The sequence below is a fragment of the Mustela lutreola genome, chromosome 7 (assembly GCF_030435805.1).
Source record: "Mustela lutreola isolate mMusLut2 chromosome 7, mMusLut2.pri, whole genome shotgun sequence".
Lineage (NCBI taxonomy): Eukaryota > Metazoa > Chordata > Mammalia > Carnivora > Mustelidae > Mustela > Mustela lutreola.
The window spans coordinates 93,687,554-93,709,623 of NC_081296.1; the positions used below are offsets into that span (position 1 = coordinate 93,687,554).

The 22,070-nt window shown below is 39.7% G+C and overlaps 1 long non-coding RNA gene across 1 annotated transcript in view; it reads left to right on the forward strand.

The window, feature by feature from the left end:
* The first annotated feature begins 5,266 nt into the window (after positions 1-5,266).
* The window catches only part of LOC131836492 (uncharacterized), a 43,154-nt gene continuing 26,350 nt past the window's right edge, over positions 5,267-22,070 (forward strand). Inside the window, exons 1-6 of the long non-coding RNA XR_009355641.1 lie at positions 5,267-5,465; positions 11,559-11,623; positions 12,431-12,579; positions 12,867-13,051; positions 14,658-14,939; positions 19,392-19,600. This is a non-coding gene — a long non-coding RNA (uncharacterized LOC131836492). The remainder of the gene's footprint in view (positions 5,466-11,558; positions 11,624-12,430; positions 12,580-12,866; positions 13,052-14,657; positions 14,940-19,391; positions 19,601-22,070) is intronic.

Consider the following 22,070-nt stretch of genomic DNA (forward strand, 5'->3'; position numbering starts at 1 on the left):
TGAAAGGAGTATGCTGGAGTACCCAAGACAGGAGGTGATGACCTGGTAGCCCTGTGGAGAGGAGAAGTGAAGCTGACGCAAAACCAAAGCAGCATAGGTTGTACTCGGTTCAGATTCACTACTGAAGAATATGGGAAATACACCTTCAAGATTTCAATTTGGAAAAAAGACTGATGTCAGTGATGAATTTTACAAACATTAGATTATAATAGAGTAACACTTGGTAAAAAGTTGACTATCAGGGATTAAGGGAGGGAATCCTTCTGTGTGACCATTTCCAGACTCTGGGCCCCACCTCCAGGTTGTCACTCTTCCTGGCTGGACTGAGAACGTGTTCAGGGTGAGGATTATACTCCATTTTCTCTGTTCCTAGCACATATCATAGAGAAAAATCGTAGGTGTTTAGTAGGATAACTTGAACTTGGGTATTTGGTAACTTTATAAACAAAAAGTAGGGGTGTTAGATGGGGAGGAATACAATTTAGAAATTCTGTGATTTTGGAAATGACAGGAACCGCATATAGAAACATCTTAACTGTGGTTGGAAATACTGGATCTTGGGTGCAATGTCAGGCCCAGTGATGAAGTGTTGTGAATTGGCAGGATGAAATTTAGGGTTGAAGTTTCGAGCTTGGTTGGAGTTTCTAAGAATGGGGATTAGGGAAAGAAACATTAAAGATTTGAATAGAAACTGTCGGTTCCCATGAGAGTGCTATTTGGAACAAAGAAAACTATATGTAAATCCACTGAGTTTGGGACTTTATCATTGACTTTAGGAGCTTCTGTTTGCTCAGCAATTGTAAGAAGTTCCCTAATTTATTTGGAATGGTTTTTTTTGTCTTTATTTCTTTTCTCAAAAAACAAAGTATAACACCTCAACCAAGAACAAGAGGACAAGAAAGACCGACAAGCCCAATTCCTTTGCTTGGTGAAGCACATTAACCTTGAGGAGCTGCATTAAGGAGAGGACTTAGAGATTAATGGAAGACGATAAGAGAGGAAAAAATATTAAGACCTAAGGAAATAAGATGAAGTTGCAAAAGAAAACTTCTTAGAGTAATGTGGAGTTGAACATGAGGGAGGGAATTATTATTATTACTATTTATTACTAATACATGAAGAGGAAGTAAGACCAATAGAGAGCACAAGAGAACAGATTATGGAAATTGTGATTGGAATGTCTGGAAGATCAAATTATCTTTTCATTTCTGCATTTTATAAAAAGATGAACATTTCAGGGACTGAAATACGTTCTGTTTTTTTTTTTTTTCCTGGAGGAATTATATTGTTAAAACTCCATTATAGCTTCTTTCTTGATATTAATGTACTTGCTAGGCTTGGAGAATCATGGCTGAAGACTTTGCAGCACAAATCAAAAACCATTTAATGAAGATTATGGCTGAGTAGCATAAGAGGGCAGAAGAGCAATGGCCTTGGGCTATATGAACATCTCTCAAAACCAAGAGCGCCTGATTCACTGGAGCCTAGTCCAGCCTCAAGGTCTGTGCTATGACTGGGCCATAATGAAAGTAAGGGATGGATGGAATGGTGAGATGACCAGTGATGAGATTATGTGTCCCTATCCGTAAGCCTCTTTAAGGAGTTTGGACTTCCAGGAAGTACACATTCTCTGTTTTAGAACACTCTGGCAGAAGTATGATGATTGGACTATTACATACATTGGTGGGAGGAAGACAATACAGGCTGGAGACGGAAGATAAAGCACTGGGCATGAAGAGAAGTGAGTAGATTCACCGAGCTATCTGGAATAACAGGATAGGATGATGGGTTGGGTGTAAAGTGGGCGGGTTGAGAATGACTCCTAGACCCCTCCTTGCCTTGAGCCACTAGGTAGATGTACGTGCATCTCACTGAGAGAGGGGAGGACATACCAGATCTGGAATATTAAAAAATTAAACAAATGATTTTTTAAAAATTGTAAAATACATAGAACATAAAATGTGCCATCTTAATCTAACTGTAAAGTATAGTAGTAAGTACTGGTGTAAGTACATTCACATTGTTGTACAACCAATCTGCAAACCTGTTTTCATCTTGCAAAACTAAAACCCTATTCCCATGAAATGACCCCTCATTCCTTCCTCCTCCAACCCCTGTCAATAACCATTCTACTTTCTCTATGAATTTGACAACTCAAGGCAGGTATCTCATATACATGGCATTAAACAATATTTGTCTTTTGGGGACTGGTTTATTACATGTAGCATAATGTTCTTAAGGTTCCTCTGTGTTGTAGCACGGGTTAGAAGTTCCTTCCTTTTTAAGGCTGAATATTCTTCCACTGTATGTATATACCATGTTTTGTCTATTCATTAAGGACACTTCGCTTGCTTTGACTTTTAGGCTATTGTGACTAATACGGCTATGAACATGGGTTTACAAGTATCTTACAAGATGCTTTCAATCCTCAGAAGTGAAATTTATGGATCACATGGTAATTCTTTTTTCAATTTTTTGAGTAACTGCCATACCATTTTCCATAGTTGCTACAGCATTTTACTTTCCCTCCGGTAATGCCCCAGGATTCTAATTTCTCCACATCTTTGCCAATTCTTATTATTTTCTGTTTTTCTTTCTTTCTTTTTTAAAATTTTTATTTATTTTTAAAATTTCTTTTCAGTGTTCCAGAATTCATTGTTTATGCACCACACCCAGTGCTCCATGCAATATGTGCCCTCCACAATACCCACCATCAGGCTCACCCAACCTCCCACCCCATCCCCTCCAAAACCCTCTGTTTATTTCTCAGAGTCCACAGTCTCTCATGGTTTGTCTCCCCCTCCAATTTCCCCCAACTCACCTCTCCTCTCCATCTCCCCATGTCCTCCATGTTATTCCTTATATGCTCCACAAATAAGCAAAACCATATGATAATTGACTCTCTCTGCTTGGCTTATTTCACTCAGCACAATCTCTTCCAGTCCTGCCCATGTTGTTACAAAAGTTGGGGATTCATCCTTTCTGATGGAGGCATAATACTCCATTGTGTATATGGACCACATCTTCCTTATCCATTTGTCTGTTGAAGGGCATCTTGGTTCTTTCCACAGTTTGGTGACCGTGGCCATTGCTGCTATGAACATTGGGGTACAGGTGGCCCTTCTTTTCACTACATCTCTGTCTTTGGGGTAAATACCCAGTAGTATAATTGCAGGGCCATAGGGTAGCTCTATATTTAATTTCTTAAGGAAGCTCCACATGGTTTTCCAAAGTGGCTGCACCAACTTGCATTCCTACCAACAGTGTAAGAAGGTTCCCCTTTCTCCACATCCTCTCCAATGCTTGTTGTTTCCTGTCTTGTTAATTTTGGCCATTCTAACTGGTATAAGATGGTATGTCAATGTGGTTTTGATTTGAATATCCCTGATGGCTAATGATGATAAACATTTTTTCAATTGTCTGTTAGCCATTTGTATGTCTTTATTGGAGAAGTGTCTGTTCATGTCTTCTGCGCATTTTTTGACATGATTATCTGTTTTGTGTGTGTTGAGTTTGAAGGGTTCATTATAGATCTCAGATATCAACACTTTGTCTTTGTTTCTTTCTTTTTAAAAACAATAATAGTCAACATAGTGGTGGAAGAATGTATCTCATTGTGGTTCTGAGATATGTTTTGATATGTGGAACCTGAGGTCTTATAAAAGATACCAGTGAAGGAAAAGGGAATTTTTGAGTCCTTCATGTGCAATTTAAATAACAAGAGAGAAGACAAGATAGTGATGACATAGCTTTTGAATCTCTCTAAATTTCCCCTCAGAAACTGGCAAAAAAAAAAAAAAAAAAAAAAAAAAAAAAGGTAGATTATAAAATGTTACCACTACCAACAACAAAAAATATGGAAACTTCTAAAAAAATGAAGAATGAGCTACTCCATGAACTCCTAAATACAAAGAGCAAACCAATAATAGCAACACGAACTATGCTATGTAAGCAACTCTGTGGGAGACAGCGGGGTCAGGCAAAGAGAGAGCCAGAGAGGTCAGAAAGGAGCATGTTCCTGTTTTAGTGCGGGAAGCTCAACAGGTTCCTCTGATGATAGCAAATATCGGGAGGGGGGTTTTGCAAGTGCCATGGCTCCTATGAGGGAGAGAGAGCTGTGAGATGTCTAGACAGTGCTAGAGAGTTCTGGGTCCTACAAACTTAAAATTAACAGACCAATGTGTTCTTTCTGGAAAAAGACTTTGCCTGAGAACACACTACTGAGAATGGAAAGCAAATGGAGCAGGACCAGAGTTCTAGGAGAAGGAAGAGAGTCCAGATGAAGTGGGGGAAAGAGACAAAGAAGAGGCCAGTATGAAACCATATTTGTTTTTTTTTTAAATTTTTTAATTTTTTAAATAAACATATAATGTATTATTGGCCCCAGGGGTACAGGTTTGTGAATCGCCATGAAACCATATTTGTTAGTATTTCTTAATAACGACATAAAAGGAAGCTCTAAAATAAGGAAGTCACCCTAATACTCCCTGATTCGGCACTTGGGGACATCTAAAAGGACAGGCAAATCTGTCTCACCTGAACATGAGCAGCAGCAAACGACTTTAGTCACATCTTGTGCAGATTCATTATAAGAAAAAGGGAGTACTAAGCAGAGCCACATTTTTATGGGCAATCATGTAAAAAAAATTACTCTTTTGAAAACAATCTGAAAGAAATTAAAATATTTTTAAGACTATAAAAGAACAGCATAAATTAGAAATAGAAAACTCAGAGACAAAAGCATTAGATAAAAGAAAGATTTGAAAAGGAAATTGACCAAATGAAAAAACTAATTAGAAAAAAAAAAAGAAAAATGTCATTCTAGAATTAAAGAGTGCATTTGAAGAAGTTACAGATAATAGCGAATAGATGATGAAAAAGAATAAACATTTGGAAAACAAAAATAAAAAGACTTCAGAGAAAGTTACAGATCTATTTAATGTTGACAATAAATGCAGTATATGTAAGTTCCCCCAAAACAAAGCAAAAAAAAAAAGTGACAAAAATACTAAAAATTACATTTCAAGAATAGTTTCTTGAAATTAAAGGAGTCTCAAAATAACACTATGTTTATGGGAAAATTGTCCCAGAATAGCTAACACTGAGACATACACTAATTTAAAACTACTGGACTAATAAGAATAAGAACAAAACTTTTTGAGTTTTTAGACAAGATGTTGAGGTCACTTGTTGGGTGTGGGGGGGAAAGCCATAATTAAAACAATAGGTTTTTTTCGCTTGTTTTTTGCAGCAACAGTTTATGGCAAAATAGTAACATTTACTATACTCAAGGAAAGAAATGTGTAAGCCAAGAGTTTTATATTCTGCCAAATGAACTGTCAAGCATGAATGCTGTAGATACTCTTATGAATGAGTAAGAACTCAGCAGTTATTGTTTCCAACATCGTTCCTGAGAAATCTCAGACAACTGAAGGGATTGGGGAGTACAGACTCCGTATTGGTCTGTGAGTATCCAATATACATTTACTATATAACTGAGACTAAGTGATGACATTAAGGGAAACAATATCATAGGACAGTGATGCTCTGATAATGTTGATATGGCACAAACGCTAGAAAATGGTGGGAGAGGAACAGGGTACATATATAAAGTATAGTGTCATCTTGCTAAAAGACTTGTTGGTTTTAAGGTGAAGTAAAATGATATTTCAAATTTAATGCTGAGGAGAAGTGGGGGAGGGACCAAAGGTAACTAGCTATTTTCCATATTACGCATAGTAAGGAACAGACAGAAGACATCCTAAATGACTAATGAAATTATAGATATATTTTTATGCATTGTCATGTAAGAATATCTTGCATTTTCTTCATCTAACTTGACTCTGAAAGCAGCAGAAAGGAGAGAGTTTTGCACTGGAAGATCTGTTGCACCTTTCTATCTTATAGGATACATAGTCATTCTCATGTTCCTTAATTTAGTGGGTTACTGTGGTACAAGCAATAATGTTCCCTCCCCCTCAAGTTGTCTATGTCATAATCCCTGGTACCTGCGAATATGTTTGGCTACATGGCAAAGGGGAATTTAGGTTGAAGATGGAATTAAGGTTGCTCATTGTCTGCCCTTAAAGTAGGAAGGTTTCCGTGGATTAGCTAGGGGGACCTAATGTAATCGCAGGGGTCCCTAAAATGTGATGATGGAGGCAGAAGACAACCAGAGACGGGGCACCGTGATAAAGCTGGCCTGGCGTTGCTGGCTTTGAAGATGGAAGAAGAGGCCCATGAGCTAAGAAATGTGGGCAGCCCTAGAAACTGGAAAAGGGGAGGAAATGGGATCCCCCGTAGAGCCTCCAGAAACGGATGCAGCCATGTTAACATTTGATTTTAGCCCAGTGAAACCCCTTCTGGACTTCTTAACTACAGAACTACAACATAATGAATTTGTTTTAAGCCATTGCATTTGTGGTAATTTGTTAGAGTAGCCATAGAAAATTAACACAATTAGTTTAGATATTAATTCATCCTCATAGAGTTTATGTTGAATATTGTGATTAGTGTTCAAAAAATTTGTTCTGCCTTCCTTGTAGTGCAGTGAATATCAAACTTTTTTGGTCTTAGACCTACGGACCATACGATCATTTTTACATTATAACCCGATACACACACACACACACACACACGCACACACACACACACACACACACACACCCTGAAGTAAAAGGCATTGCAAAACAATCCTTCTTTACTATATAGGGTATATTCTATCTATTCCATTTCATTAAAATTAAATTGACTTCACAGCTATTAAATAAACTGATTTATCATCCACAAGTAATTTGCAACATAGAATTTGAAAAATGCTCTTCTAATATGCTTTTCGGCTTGGTAAAACTATACTAGAAAGCTAAAAATTTTCTGTCCTGGACTCCTCTGATAAGGGTCCAGATGTGATTAGATCTGGCCAATGAAATGCCCTTGCATGAAACGAGAGACCACATTTCTACTTTTTTCCCTTTCCCTTGTTTCTTCTAGAAAACGGGTGGAGACCCTGGGTTTTTCCACAGTGGAGTTCTTGTGTCCAGTCACCAGCTTTGTAGGTGTTGAGAGGTAGGACTTGGAGCAGAACCAAGACAGTGTGTTTTATGTATCCTATAAGATAGAAAGGTGCAACAGATCTTCCAGTGCAAAACTCTCTCCTTTCTGCTGCTTTCAGAGTCAAGTTAAATGAAGAAAATGCAAGATATTCTTACATGAAAATGCATAAAAATATATGTGTTCCTAAAGTCAAAATTTTTAGTGGCAGTTTCCTGATTGCCTTATTTGCTGATTGTGGCAAAAGAAGTGATTCCCTTGGCAGATTAGTTCTGAAGTGTTTTTATGGGATCCATTCCCCAAAGGCCAACTTGGAGCCTGTTCTTCTAGCTCTACCAGTGATTTTATAAGCACCCAAATCTCTTTTTCTTAAACTTTCTTTTGAAAATAATTTTTGTTTTCTGCAAATTGACAGTGACCAGGCCAGTACTGTAATCCTGTAGGTATAAATAGTGAGAAGATCTCTTCTAAAAGACATGGGAAAATTACATCTATGGATCCTGGATGGGACTTGGAATCATGAGGTGTAGTTATATCAGAGATGCAGAATCTTCCTATTTTTGAGCAATTCTGACTTTGAGGGATTATAGAAGTTTTGGAGATGACAGTGATGAGTCGAGTGCATAACATCATGACTGTTAGCAGAAGCCACAGGTACTTTGGGGACTCCTGGGAGGCTTAGTCAGTTAAGCATCTGACTCTTGATTTCCACTCAGGTCATGATCTCAGGGTCATAAGATTGAGCCCCTTGTTGGGTTCTGTGCTCAGCAGGAAGTCTGCTTGGGATTCTCTCTCTCTCCCTTTCCCTTTGCTCCTCCTCCCCCAGCCCTTGTGCACTCTTTCTCTATCTTTCTCTCTAAAATAAATAAATAAATCTTTAAAAAACCCACAGATACTTTGTACAATATATATGAATATAGTTAGATACGTATTTTCAATTTTGGGGTGAGTTTATTTGCAGCCTTTAGTCTTTGAGAACCCTAAAAAACAACAGGTTTTAAAAGCACAGGTAGATTTTATGTGAAAAATATTTAATTACTGATATGACCCAGTCATTGGCAGATTGGATCAGAAAGAATGGATGCTAGCTGTAAACACCCCTGGCAGCTGAGGTGGTGTCCCGTAGGGTGACCATCAGCCTTGTTTATTAATAATACATTTTTTTTCCCAGAAAGAATTGTTTGTTTACAAAATTACAGAAAGATAAAATAAATGTGAACTTAAGAGGAAAAATGTTTTGGCCACAGGCACATGCGTGGCTCATTCAGTTAAATGTCCAGCTCTTGATTTGAGCTTGGATGATGGTCTCAGGCTCATGAGATCAAGTCTCCCACTGGGCTTTGTGCTGGGCATGTCGTCTGCTTAAGATTCTCTCTCTCCCTCTGCCCCTCCCCCAACCCTCTCCAACCTTGTCCTGGGTTCCCCACCCCCACCCCCAATACCACCACCAGACATGAGTATACACATTTTCTTTCTCTAGCTCTCAAAAAAAAAAATAAAAAAAAATAAAGAAAGGAAAAAAAAAAAGACCAGATGAAGCCAGGGAAGAAATGGATATATAACATGAGCTAATAGGATCTTAGGCACTTTTTTTAGGAGACGGGAGGAAAAGGAAGATGACTTTCATCATACTCCACCAGGGGGGCACCGAGCCTGTGACAGTTTACAGCTCTTTGTGTAGGATTTGAGAGACCTCACTTTCTCCCTAACCCTGATTGACCATATATATGTTAACCACAGGTTAGTTAAATAAATGCCTTCAATCTTTAGGAAAATTCAGAGCATTTTTCATTTCCTGACACAAAAATTCCCCTGGGTTGTCTCTTTCTCTGGAGGGCAGAGGGAAGAATAAGTGAAAAATGGCTCCTCTGAACAAAGGGGCACGTCTGAGTTCAGCTTCCCTGGGGCAGACTGGATCTGAGTCCTGGTGACCACTTTGGTGTCTTGCAATTTATTGATAAAAGTGGGGTCTGTTTCTCTGCTTCATACTCTTTACTAGCTATAGCTGACCTCTAGTAATCACCAGGCTGACCATTTTGTGCCCTCTTATTCTTATCGGCCTAGGAGATGTTTGCTCTGTGGGATTTTATTTAGCCTAGATATTTTTTGAAACACTTGTTTCAAAATACTGGTGGAGGGTAAAAATACTAACAAGTGAATAAAGTTAGTGTCTCTAAAGCAGTATCTCCTAACAATACTTAAAAGAGTCAGTGTATGAAGAACAGCGCTGGTCCATAGCAAGGGCTAAAAAAGTAATTGCCTTTATGCTGGCGGAAGCAACAATTAGAAATACTTCTCATTCCCCATATTAGTCTTCACATTCAAGCGCCAAGTGGCTCAAGAGAGAGGCTCCTGTGCGATCCCAGCAAACCATTAAAGCTGTTTTTGTTCTTCAAACAAATGTCAAAAAACAGCAAGACTTTAGTCTGCTAATTGCTAATATCCCAAGTAGTTGAAACCAGAGAATCTACAGGGCACGGCCTTAGGGTTTAAACCTGAAACCAGAGATTGGTGCCAAATGCTTTTTTCTTTTCATTTCTTTTTAAACCAGGTGTTTTCCTCAGGCTAAATCATCAGCCCTGGAGATCCTGGAAAGTCATAGCAATTAAAATATAGAAAGGTATATTTAGAAGTCTCCCAAATTGTCTTCATGGTAAATTTTGACAATCATTTAAACCAAGTGAAATTGAAATCCATATCCTTTCTTTTTTGCTAATGATAATAATAATAATAAATAGCAGCAAACAACAGCCAACATTTACTGAACCTTAATCATGTGTCAGGTGCTGAGGAAAGTACATCAAGTCTGTGGCAGGATGTAAACCTCACAAACACATTATGAATTAAATATGGAACTTAAAGAGGTGATGAAACTGGATACAGAGCAGTTAAACAACTTGCCAGAAGTCTCAGATGATAGTATGTGATGGAGCAGGTTTCAAATCCAGGCCCTCTGACTCCAGAGTCCATTATAAGTCTGTATGCCCTACCTTCCCATACCCCTACAGCCAAACAAATGTGAATGTAGCAATTCCCCACTATGGCTTCTGGGCTGACTCCGTGGGTCTCATATAAATTCTATTTACTATAATCAGAATTGGTAGTAGGTAGGGAAACTGAAAATGTCCACAGGCATAAAGGAGTCATGACAAATGATAAAACATTCAGGTTCTTCTGGTGTCCTGGATGGCAGTTTAAACCCACAAGAGATTATTTAGGGGTTACAATGGATTTTAAAATAAAGTTTTGATTTATTAAAGTAATAATATGAAAATTAATTTTTCTGAAGTGCTTGACTTTAACTGAAAATGTTATGACTCTAAATAAAAATCTAGGAAATTTCAGCAATTACTTTTAAGCGGGTTTTACAATATCTTTTACGACTTGTAGATTAAAACTGTTCTAAGTGTTGAAAAATATCACTAATATTCCTTGACAAGAATTTTGACAAAACTTCACTTCAAGGACTCAAATAACTTTTATAGTCTAGCCGAGATAGGGGAGCAACCCAAGTGTCCATCCATAGACAAATGAATAGCCACCGAGTGGAGAGTGTACTGAGAGGTTTCTGGGCACGAGTGAGCAGCGAGGCATACTATATTTGGGAACAGCAGCATTTGGGAAAAGCAGATGGTATTGGGTGTCTATATATGTGTGGAGGCCCGTATTACTTAGACAGCCCTGTCAGCCTTACAGTGAGTCACTCTCAAGGGAAAAAACGTGTTAGCCCCAGTTATCCCTCTATGTGTTTGTGATGGGGGAGGTGTGGAGGTGTGGGAACATAGAGGTACTAGTAGACATTTCATGAAACATAAAGAACAACAACTTCCTGCCTTCACATCCAAATATGGTTGCAAGACCAGAACCTGTGAGTAGATATATTAGGCATCTAGAGACAAATAAAAACAAAAGCCCAAACCAGAAATCAAACAAAAACCAACCAGGAAACACAAAAACAAAACAAAACAAAAACTACAGGTTTATCTGAGAAAAGTCTAGAACCTACGGGATGAGGCCAGCTAAAGATTCAGAGGAAGTAAATAAATAGCAACTGTTTTTCTTTAACACCAGTCATTCTTCACAATACTCCTATGGAGTAGGTATTATTTTGCAAATAAGAAAACTGAGACTCAGATATGTAAATTAATGTATCCAGGATTTCACAGAAAGCAAATCAGAAACACAGCCCAGGTTCCCTAACTTCAAATCCCCTATTTACATTCTGCCAAGATCTTATATTTTTTTGGTCAGCAAGAACCAGAAAAGAGCATTTCATGTTACTTAGCTACATGCAATTTGGAGATGGTGCTTTTGAGCCCTGGCAGAACACATGGTTGTATCCTAAGGGGAATGGGCCTTCTGGAATTCCCTGCTGTGCTCATGGATAAAAGACACTTTATTTGGGGAGGTCCCTCTGACCCTCATTTCTTCTCACAAATGGAGACAAATACTATTTTACATTTATTTGTTTGTTTATTTATTTGTTTGTTTTCTGTCTCCCTCACTAGAATGTCATCTCTATGAGGATGGGCCACATTATCCTCCCCCATGCCCATAGTCCTGAATAGAGACAGTAAGTATTTGGTGAAGTTGTGAAATAAATGACCATACTCTGTACTTGCCACCACTATTGGTTTCCCAGTGCTGCTGTAACTAAGTACTACCCACCGGGAGGCTTAAAAAAATAGAAATCTACCATGTCCCAGTTCTGGAGGCTAGAAGTCTGAAATCCAGCGGTCAGCAGTGTTGATTCCTTCTGAGAGCTGTGAAGGAGAATCAGTTCTATGTTTCTTTTCTTGTCCATGTTTGGTGTTCTTTGACTTCTGCTACGTCACCCTGATTTCCACCTCCATCTTCATATGGTATTCTCCTTGTGTGTGTGTGCTCATGTCTATCTTTTTCCTTTTCCTAAGGACACCATTGGGTTAGGGGCCCACTCTACTCCAGTTAAGATGAGGTCTCATCTTAACTAATTATATCTGCAAAGACTCTCTTTCCAAATAAGGTCACATTCTGAGGTATGGGGGTGGGGGGCACGTGGGGGTTAGGGCTTCTGTATATGGATTTAGGAGAGGACATACAGTTCAACCCATGATTTCACCCAAACACACTATTAAATAAGATATAGTCTTGGTCCTTGAGGCGCTCAAAAAGTTCCAAAATATGACCTATGAAGCAATTTCAGGAGATGTTTAAAGGTTTTAAGCAACAAATGGGTTTTGTTTGTTTGTTTGTTTCTTTTAACACAAGTTAAGGAAATTTTGAGTTAAACCATTTAAGGAGTTTATTTTCAGGATTTCTGCAAACTTTACATACAATATGACTATATGTTGTGCAATACCCTTTTCATTGAGGATCTTACATGATTGTTTTTCTACAGAATCAATTTTGGTAAATGCTGGCAAAGTTTAAAAACACTCCTTTGAGAGGTAAGAAGTTGATCTTGGAAAATATTTAATGTTGATTCCTCAGGTTCTTTACTTGGTTCCATTCACAGAAACTTCTATGGAGAGTTGTTGCAAGGATCAGGTAAGATCAGGTTTGTAAAAGGGTTTAAAATTGATAAATGATTCTAGATATTTAAGGCATTGCACTTAAAAATCCTAAGAAGGAAGGTACCCCTTCAATCAGCTGGATACAGATACTAGTGTTAGTGTCTAGATTCAGAAACTGGTGTAGCCAAATAGTAAAAGGGGTCTCTTAATTCTTTATTTGGAATAAAATAGAGCTTTAAAAATTTTTTTTTGTTTTTTATTTTTATTTTTTACGTCTTTGCTCATCTGCTGTATTTTGCTTCCTTGTGATTTTCCCCGCAGCCTGGACTGACGTCGTTGCCGCGTTGGCTTCTGGATCACACAGTACAGTAGCTTGTCCAGCCATTGCTGGCTTGTAGCCAGTTTGGTTAAGGATCCTTGACTTCTGCATTGAGGGACAGGGGGCAAAGGGGAGGAGCAGTCACATATCTTGATTTGGGGAGAATGGCACCTTATTTATCTCAAAGGTATGTTCTAACCTGCCACTCTTTTCTACTTACTTCCCAGGAAGTTGGTGAGCATGTGTGAGGACTACCTAGATACCTAGGAGCTTGGAGAAAAGTAGTCGGTTACCATGGCAGCAAGAGTGAAATAAATGTATGTGTGTGTGTGTGTGTGTGTGTGTGTTTGTGTGTGTTTCCAGTTGTTAATCCTGACCAGAACACAGAGTCTTGAGCCCAATTTTTTTTTAGATTTCAGGTGAGAAAGCAAGTGGCAGATGATGAAATGTATATCAATATCTATTTTTAGAAGAGGCACTGTTGGGTTAAAAATGAAATTCAGGCATGGGAGTGAATGCTCGTCAGTCCTTTTCCTTGAAAAAGGAGACATGCATATAATTCAAACGGATACAATTTTGGTAATAACCATGGTTACTAAAATGGATGTACTTTATACTCAGTGAGAGAAAGCAGCATGACAACAGTTGCTCATTTCACAATAGTAAAGCCTCTTCATGGCAACTAAAAATGGAAGAGCCAGCCTGTGTTTGTAAGCAACTTATTTCAGCCTCAGACGATCCATTTAAGCTAAATGACATGATGAGATGCTTAAGCTAAACAGCATGATGGGACACGAAGATTTGGTAAACACGCAGACATGTGTTTGAATGAGGAAACAATGCGAAGAAAGCATGGCACAAATGGTTCAGAGAAGTGGAAGGAGATGCTTTTCTTCAGTTTATTTGTGAGGCCTAGATTGGCTCTAGAGAATGGAACAGTAGCACTAATCCCAGATATTGACAGGAACGGAAATCTGAAGTTCTCTATTCACCGGGTTGTTGGCCGCTGTAGTGAAGTCTTGATTTGGGGCATCTCTACAAGGTGCAAGTATGTTTGATAAAAGTAAATTGATGCTTAGGTTCATTCCACATCCTGACAATATAGAAGGTTGACATGTATTCTTCGACCTATTTTCTGAAGAAGGAGAAAGGCTTTCCTCTCAATATTCAATATATTTATACTTGAGTTAGATATAGCTAGGAGTAAATTCTTAGTACGCACTGGAAACAGAACTCCTATAGGAGTTTACCTGCTACTGAGGGTATCTTGCTCAAGATCTATAAAATACTGACCCATTTTCCTTTATCCACAGCAGTTTGGTTATAAGAACTGAACAGTTAAAAATCATACATAAAATTGATTATTGCTAAAATGTGAATAAATAATGAATGAAACACTTAGAGAATTTTTTCCAATAGGGTGTAGAGATAAGGAGTTGCTTGATTTTTTTGGTCCTTATTCAATAACCTTTTCAATGAATATGTATTGAGTTTCAACTATGAGCCAAGCACTTTGAAAACCTTTTCCTTATTTAATTTTAGGGAACTCTTATTAATAGGTGGTAAATGAATGTATTTCAAATAATGATTGCAATGCACATACTACAGAATATTTGGGTTGAACCATATAGAATTGCTGTTTCTAAACAGTTTTCACTTATAAAAATAACAATTCCATAAATTTATACATACACACACATACACACAACCCTTTGGCTGAACATAACTTGCTTGCACTTATGGTCAAGGTTTTATCATAGATTATGTTCGTGGCTTATTTCTATTAATTTCAGGATGACATGGACTAGAGCTAACGATTGCTGTATAACAAACAGCTATTAAACTTCAAGGGCACATAACAATGAATACCCAAGGCACTCAGCTTGTGCTCCAGATCTTCTGGTCTGCTGCGTGTATCTCTTCAACTCTTTGACTCAGCAGACTCCCAGCACATGTCCTTGCTGTGGCAGTGTGAGTAGTGCAAGAAGGCAAGCAAAACATGCAAGGCTTCTTAAGATCTAGACATGGAGCTGGCCCGTTGACACTTCCAACATCCCATTCCATTGGCCAAATAAGTAAGTACAGCATGGACACGGGAGGAGGGGAAGAATTGAGTTCAATTATGTATCTACACACTGGCCTCCCACCAAAAGGAAACATGTTATCTCTTTATGTCACTGAAGGTTGCTAGAAAAGTACTTCTCTGTAAGGAAATGAAAGCATCATCATTGTTGTCAACATCATTATCACCATGATCTCAAATACATGTCATGCTGCTATAGACCAAGCATGCTTCTAAAAGCTTTACTTTGATTTTTGTGACAACTTTGTTTTTGGATGTGTTCCTCCAATTTTTTAACTCAGTATTTTTCTTCACACAAATCTTTTGTACTAAAAGTTTTTTGATGCCTATATTAAATTGTACCTTTCCCCTGTATTATTTTCTTTGGGGGGGAAGGGTCCTATTTATTATAGTCAAAGAACATTGTACAGTTCCAAACAAGACAAAAAAAAAACATTTAGTAGACACTTTCTTTGGGGACAAGGCTACTAAAATTTATTTACATAAAAAGGATTTCTAGCTTTTCTACTTGGTCAACATATTTGAAACAATCTTTCTTTAAACCATACTCAGATATAATCTAGTTTTGCTGCTTACTTATCTTTAGCTTTTTAGGTTTTTAAATTCCAGCATAGCTAGCATATAGTGTTACATTTGTTTTAGGTGCACCATACAGTAGCCCAACAATTCCATACATCACCCAGTGCCTCACGATAAGCGCCCTCCTTAATTCCCATTGACTATTTCACCCATCCCCCACCCACCTCCCCTCTGGTAACCATCAGTGTGTTCTCTGTATTTAGGAGTCTGTTTCTTGGTTTGTCTCTCTCTTTCTCTCTTTTTCCTTTGCTTGTTTGCTTTGTTTCTTAAATTCCCCATATGAGTGAAATCATATGGTATCTATCTTTATCTGACAGACTTATTTTGCTTAGCTTTATAGTCTCTAGCTCTATCTGTGTTGTTGCAAATGACAAGATTTCATTCTTTTGATGGCTGAGTAGTATTCCATTACATATGTGTGTAATAGAATATACAGCAGTGTTTAGAGGTGCAGGGCAAGCAAAATGTATTAAATTGCATTAAATGTGTAGATTGCATTGGGTAGTATAGACATTTTTAGAATATTAGTTCTTCCAATCCATGAGTATGGAATGTCTTTCCATTTCTTTGAGTCATTTCCCACTATTATTTTCCTATCTAGGCATTTAAGAATTATTTATACATTTGAGAGTTAGGAAAATGTTTTCTAATTTGTTCATCAATGGTCAACTTGCTCAATCAGCTCTACCTGCCAGGTGCTGGACTGCTGCCAGTGATACCAGGGAAACAAAGCTCAGGGCTCCTTGTTTCATTGCAGTTTCAGAGTTTACCTGGAAATCTGATCCTGGCACTCCCATCATTTGCAGAGTAGTTGACATAGGCTCCACTTAGAAAGGAATGCTGTGACATTTTAGAGTAATGACTGAGAGCAGCTTTTTTTCCAGGCTCCTCCCAAACCATCAAGGAAGTGCCGCTTGCTAGAAGTGTTTAAGAAGTATCAAATGTACTTGGGGGGCTCAGTGGGTGAATTCAGCGTCTGCCTTTGGCTCAGGTCATGGTTCCAGGGTGCTGGGCTGGAGGCCTGAATCTGGCTCCGTGCTCAGCAGGGAGTCTGCTTCTCCCTCTCCCCCTGCTCTTCCTACTCACGTGCGCTTTCTCTCTTTCAAAGAAATAAATAAATAAGTACATTTGATAATAATGTTATCTCTTTGCACAGTCATTCCTGTTAGAAGGTTTTGGCCTCTCAGCTTTACATGTACGGCTCTTTCCTGGGTTCCAAGCCAGAGCAGAGGTAGCATGTATTTCATTCTTCAGTGATGTCCACACCTAGCTCGGGTCTTGGCCAGCAAAAGCAGCAAGGCAAAGTCTATGCGATGTTGAAGGTACAGCCTTGCCTTCTACTTAATCTTGATTTCCTTGGCAAAACATTCATTTTATTTTAATTTAAAAATAATTATGAACCTTTATTATGGGCTGGGCATGATGGGAGGCATTTAGAGCTAAAACAGGGATCTGTGTCAAAGAGAACCCATGGGAGCTGAGAGAGGGAGCACCATCAGGGGGAGAACCGAGGGACCTCTTGTTTCTTGTGCTTCCTGCTCTGGGATCTAGGAATAAGGTCCCTTTCCTCATGCTCAGGTGGGAAATCATTTAAGAGTTGCTTTAAAAAAAAATGATGGATATAATTATGGTTCATGCCCAACAAGGTTCTCTGCAGACGTTGACATTCTGCTCTCTCTCAGCCAGTCTTGGCTTTCCTGCATGTTGGGCTCCGTTGAGCTGACAAAATCTTTTCTTCAGTTTAAATGACTTCTGGTACAGGGACAAGGCCTTCTGTGGAAATGTGCCTGAAGGCTCAATTATTAAAAGAAAAATGATCCTCAACTAGAACGTGTTATATTTTTAGTTTTTTATTTGTATGTGTTCCACAGAGAACTAGTTTTACACAGAGGCTCTCCTATACTGATCATGTAACAACATGGAATTAACATGACTCATTCACTCTCTCTTCCCAGAAGGATTATGAGCAACTTGGTTTAGGTGATCTATCAGGGTGCCTCACTCGTAGAATACATTGTAAAATATTTGTTTATTGACTGCGGTGACAGCTAATGAACAATTCAACAAACATGCAGCGGTCCACTATACCACCCCTGGATGAGATACTAGTAAGCTTAGAGTTTGTTTGTTTGTTTTTAAGATTTCATTTATTTGACAGAGAGAAAGAGCACAAGCAGGGCAAGTGGCAGAGGGAGAGGGAGAAGCAGGCTTCCTGCTGAGCAGGGAGCCCGACACAGGGCTCAATCCCAGGACTCCAGGCTCATGACCCGAGCTGAAGGCAGATACTTAACCAACTGAGCCACCCAGGTGCCACTGAACTTACAGTTTTACAAATTCTTCTCTGGGAGATTTCTTCAAGTAAGGAGTATGTGTACACACAAGTGCTATTTTTCAAAAATTTTCTACAAAAGAGAAAATTTAAGATAATGTTTAAAACACAGCAACCTGATTTTATAAGCTCTTTGTCCTAGAGAGTGGATTTTGGCACTTTCCCTACAGTGAGAGCCGCTGGGCTGTGCTGATGGCTGGTCATGTGCTCTGCTGCCTATTAGAGTGTCCAGTGATAAGCAGCGGTGCCGTCAGGACAGTGTAGGGAATCGTCAGGGAACGGACCAACAATAATAATCCCTTCCTTGTCTAATCATGAGGCAGGAGGTGGATACCACACTAAATGAATAGAACCTGCCTTCCCAGGGTCTAAACAAGGAGGAGGAGGAAGCTTCATGGATTTTCCTCTATGTGAAGTGGGTTTCCAGTTCATAAAGCTCTGTGTCTCTTCTCGCCTACCACCCAGAGGTTCATTGGCAGGGCGCCTCTCTTGCTGATGGGTAGCCGGGGAAATCTCATAGAAGCCTTCGCTTTTCGATTGCTAGAAGAGAAGACAGAAGTGTGGGAAGCAAGTAAACATCCTGACAATGATTTCAGTTCCTTTCTTCTTTCCTGCATCTGTCTCTCTTTCTCATCTTTTTTCCCTTCATTCTTTCCTCTCCTCATTTTTGTAAAAGCAAGAGATGACCTACCTGCTTCTGTCATCCCTTGGAAATGAGTGAGGCTGTCAATGGTCAGATATTTCCTGACAAATCGGACTTTGTACCTCGCTCTGATTTTGTTGCCGCTCTAACAAAGTGATGCACTCGCTTTCTTTCCTTGGTGGGAAAGGTCCAAGCAACAGGTCTCAGCAGGGAGGCTATGTCAATACCCCAGCCAGAAGCTCCCCTTAAAGCAACTTGGGCTCAAGTCTAGGATAAACTTCTACGTTTCTTTGGAGTTTTTTGAATCTTTAGAAGTCTAGCATTGAACAGATGATGAGGACTGGTTTTTGACATTTTTTTTTTTTTTGTACCTTCAGTGGGTTATCAAATAGTAAAAATCTTACCTATAATTTTGAAAGTGAACCTTTCTTCCTATTCTTTCCCTTGATCACACACAAACTCAGGAAATTATGGGGATAACTCAGTTAGCAGTATTGCTCATACTTTAGTGTTCCCAGAGATCTCCTGGGAATTAAGATTCCATTTCAGTAGGTCTTGGTGAGGCCCCAGATTCTGTGTCTCTAATAAGATCTTAGGTAATGCTGATGTGGCTGCCCCAGGACCACACTCTGAGAACTAAAGAGCTATTATGTTTGAATACCCATGTTTTAGAATGGCCTCTGGAGTATGGATTCCTATTTTTCAAGGATGTTTACTTTGCCAGATCCAATTTGAAAATGTGTCCTTAAGTGATGCTGAGCGGGATTCCTCTGGTGAAACTCTGCAAATTAGCTCGAAAGATAAACTGAATACCAATGGATAGTCTGCCCACCACTAAAGACTTCTTATGGGTTGAGGTCGTTCACTGCCTTAATCTTGCCTTTCTGACACAGGAAAAGCATGGAGAACCACAAGGAAAATGTATGACCATAAGTTAACAGCAGAGGTCATCCCAGTGAATGGGATACCCATGGCCAAGGTGACAAGATGCCTCCTGTGTCCGTTGATGACTTTGTGAACTTGGACAACAGATTGACTCCTTTCTGACTCTGTCTCTATAGCTATGAACTGTGAAAGTGAGAGGATGGCTCTTTTCCAACTGGTGATGTTCTTTATTGCAATGACACAATCAAACCTGGGACCTAGGACTTGCGTAGCATGGCATGTTTCATTCACATCAATCCCGGTACAGGTGTGGAAAATATTATTTTGAATAATAATGCTTACTGTGTGCCATGTAGTCCAAATGCTTACCATGTAGGAACAATCTTATTAGGAAGGTTTTATAATTATCCCTGCTTTATGATAGAGAAATAGAAGTAGCCAGATGATAAATAACGTTGTCCTGTGTCAAACCAAGCGCCTGGACCTTTTATGGTAAGAGGTAGCAAGGTGAGGGCCTCCAGATATGTTTAGTTTGCTCTGCCTCTGGATTCTTCTTCTTCTTCTTTTTTTTAAAGTTGAATTCGTTGTCAACAGTTATAGGCTCTTTCCTGCTTCTTTTGAAAAACCAAAGTATCGGGCATCTTTAGACTTGTGTTCCTGCACAGCAGCCATCAGCGGGTGCAGAGCAGTGACCCTGCCCCTTGGGGGGGGTCAGCATCCCGGCTTGCCACAGTTGTCCCCTGGCCCATTTCACTTGTGTGCAGTGATTCCTGGCACCAGTGACCGTTTGGGCTTGAAATCCCTGTGCATGCTGTCATCGTCAAGAATATTTATACAACTAAGAATCACCACCCTTAGTAAGTATTCTGTTGAGCTTTCTCAGGGTAGAAGTCACTGTACTGGACTCCAGAGTGTCTGGGTATGAAAGACATGGGGCTCAGCCCTTGAGATTTCTTTCTGCTGTGATCACAGTCATATTTTCAGTTTTAGAAGTATACTGTTTGCTGCTATATACCATCAAGGAACACAGTTCCACGACTCGAGGGTGTGCTAACGGGCATGACGCCACACTGATGTAGCAGGAGGACTGATTGTCAGCTGTGCTCGGTCTTTCCTCTCCTTTTTCCTTCCCAGACTTACCACTTTGTTTTTTTGCAATAATTCATTCACTAAGATACAGAGAGTGCTGAGTGACTCTCCCTGGAGGGGGAGTAATTTCACAGATGTGTACTATGAAAGCCCTTATAATACATATATAACTATTTAACTATGTAATTATATATATATATATATATATATAGAGAGAGAGAGAGAGAGAGAGAGAAGGGGAGAGAGACAGAGAGAGGCAGACAAACGGACAGAATGAAATATATGGATTGTTTTACTTTTTATTTTAAAAAAGATTTTATTTATTTATTTGACAGAGAGAGATCACATCACAAATAGGCAGAGAGGCAGGCAGGGAGAGAGGGGAAGAAGCAGGCTCCCTGCAGAGCAGAGAGCATGATGTGGGCCTTGATCCCATGACCTGAGCTGAAGGCAGAGGCTTTAACCCACTGAGCAACCCAGGCACCCCTGTTTTACTTTTTAGATTTTTATTTTTTATATTTTTAGGAAGGAGTGGATTGTTTTTTTAAAGGGTACTTGCATAAAAACATTTTCCAAGTCAATTTGGACATGACCGATTCTTCACCTTCTATAGTCTGGGTCACCGAAGAGATTGTTCTTCTAGAGGGAATGCCCAGGACCTGGGGACAGTCAGAAGATGAGGGAGGACAGGGGAGTGAGGGGGAGAGCCAGAGGGAAGGAAGGAGGGAGGAAGAGAGGGAGGAGGGAGAATGAGGAGGGGAGGGGGGGAGAGAGGGAGAAGGACACGGATGGGAAGGGAGGGAGAAAGGGTGAGAGAGATACAGAAGGAGAGAGGGAGAGATTGTGCGCTGGCAGATGAGCTCTGAGAAGACAGGGCCTGTATCAAAGGAAAACGACATCATCTGGCCTGGGTGAGCAGGAAGGAGTGGAGGGAGACGGATGAGGCAGGTGAACATGCTTTTAATTAGCCTAAACAGTAGCTGGCACAGCTTTCTTCTGCTTCCAAGCAGTCATATAAGAATGGGTGCCTAAGACTGAGCTCATTATTATTCCTAAGCCAGTCCAGAAGTGGCACCTGCTATAAGTCTCTGTGTTCTCTGTCTTCTGTAAACCCTCAGCAAGCCGTCTTTTTCCCTGGCTGGCAACCGTCTCGCACAGGATGTGTTTTTGAACTCTATCTCCAGGAAGTGTCTGGGGTGGCAAGGCTGGCCCTGCCCTGGGCCCTGTCAGCCAGGGCAGCGGCAGACAGAACACAGAGTGATAGTGAAAGACCCCTCCCCTAGAAGATAGATAGGATAACTAACCGCTTGTTTGCTTTTCTGTAAACCGCTGGCTTTTAGGTATGGACCAGGTTATTAATTAGGTTATTAATTGCTTATTAATCGCTCTTTTGCCCTTCTGTAACTGCTTGGCTTATAGAAATAATAGAAGACGCCATGATGGCATTCCTACTTTCCCCCTTCTTGTTCCCCCTCCCTGCCTCTCTCCTCCCGCGCGCGGGCCCTCAGAACCAATCAGCTTGTACCCCCTTCCCGCCTCTCTCTTTGCGCGTGGGTCCCCAAAGCCAATCAGCAAACTCCACGTATGCCTTTTTCAAA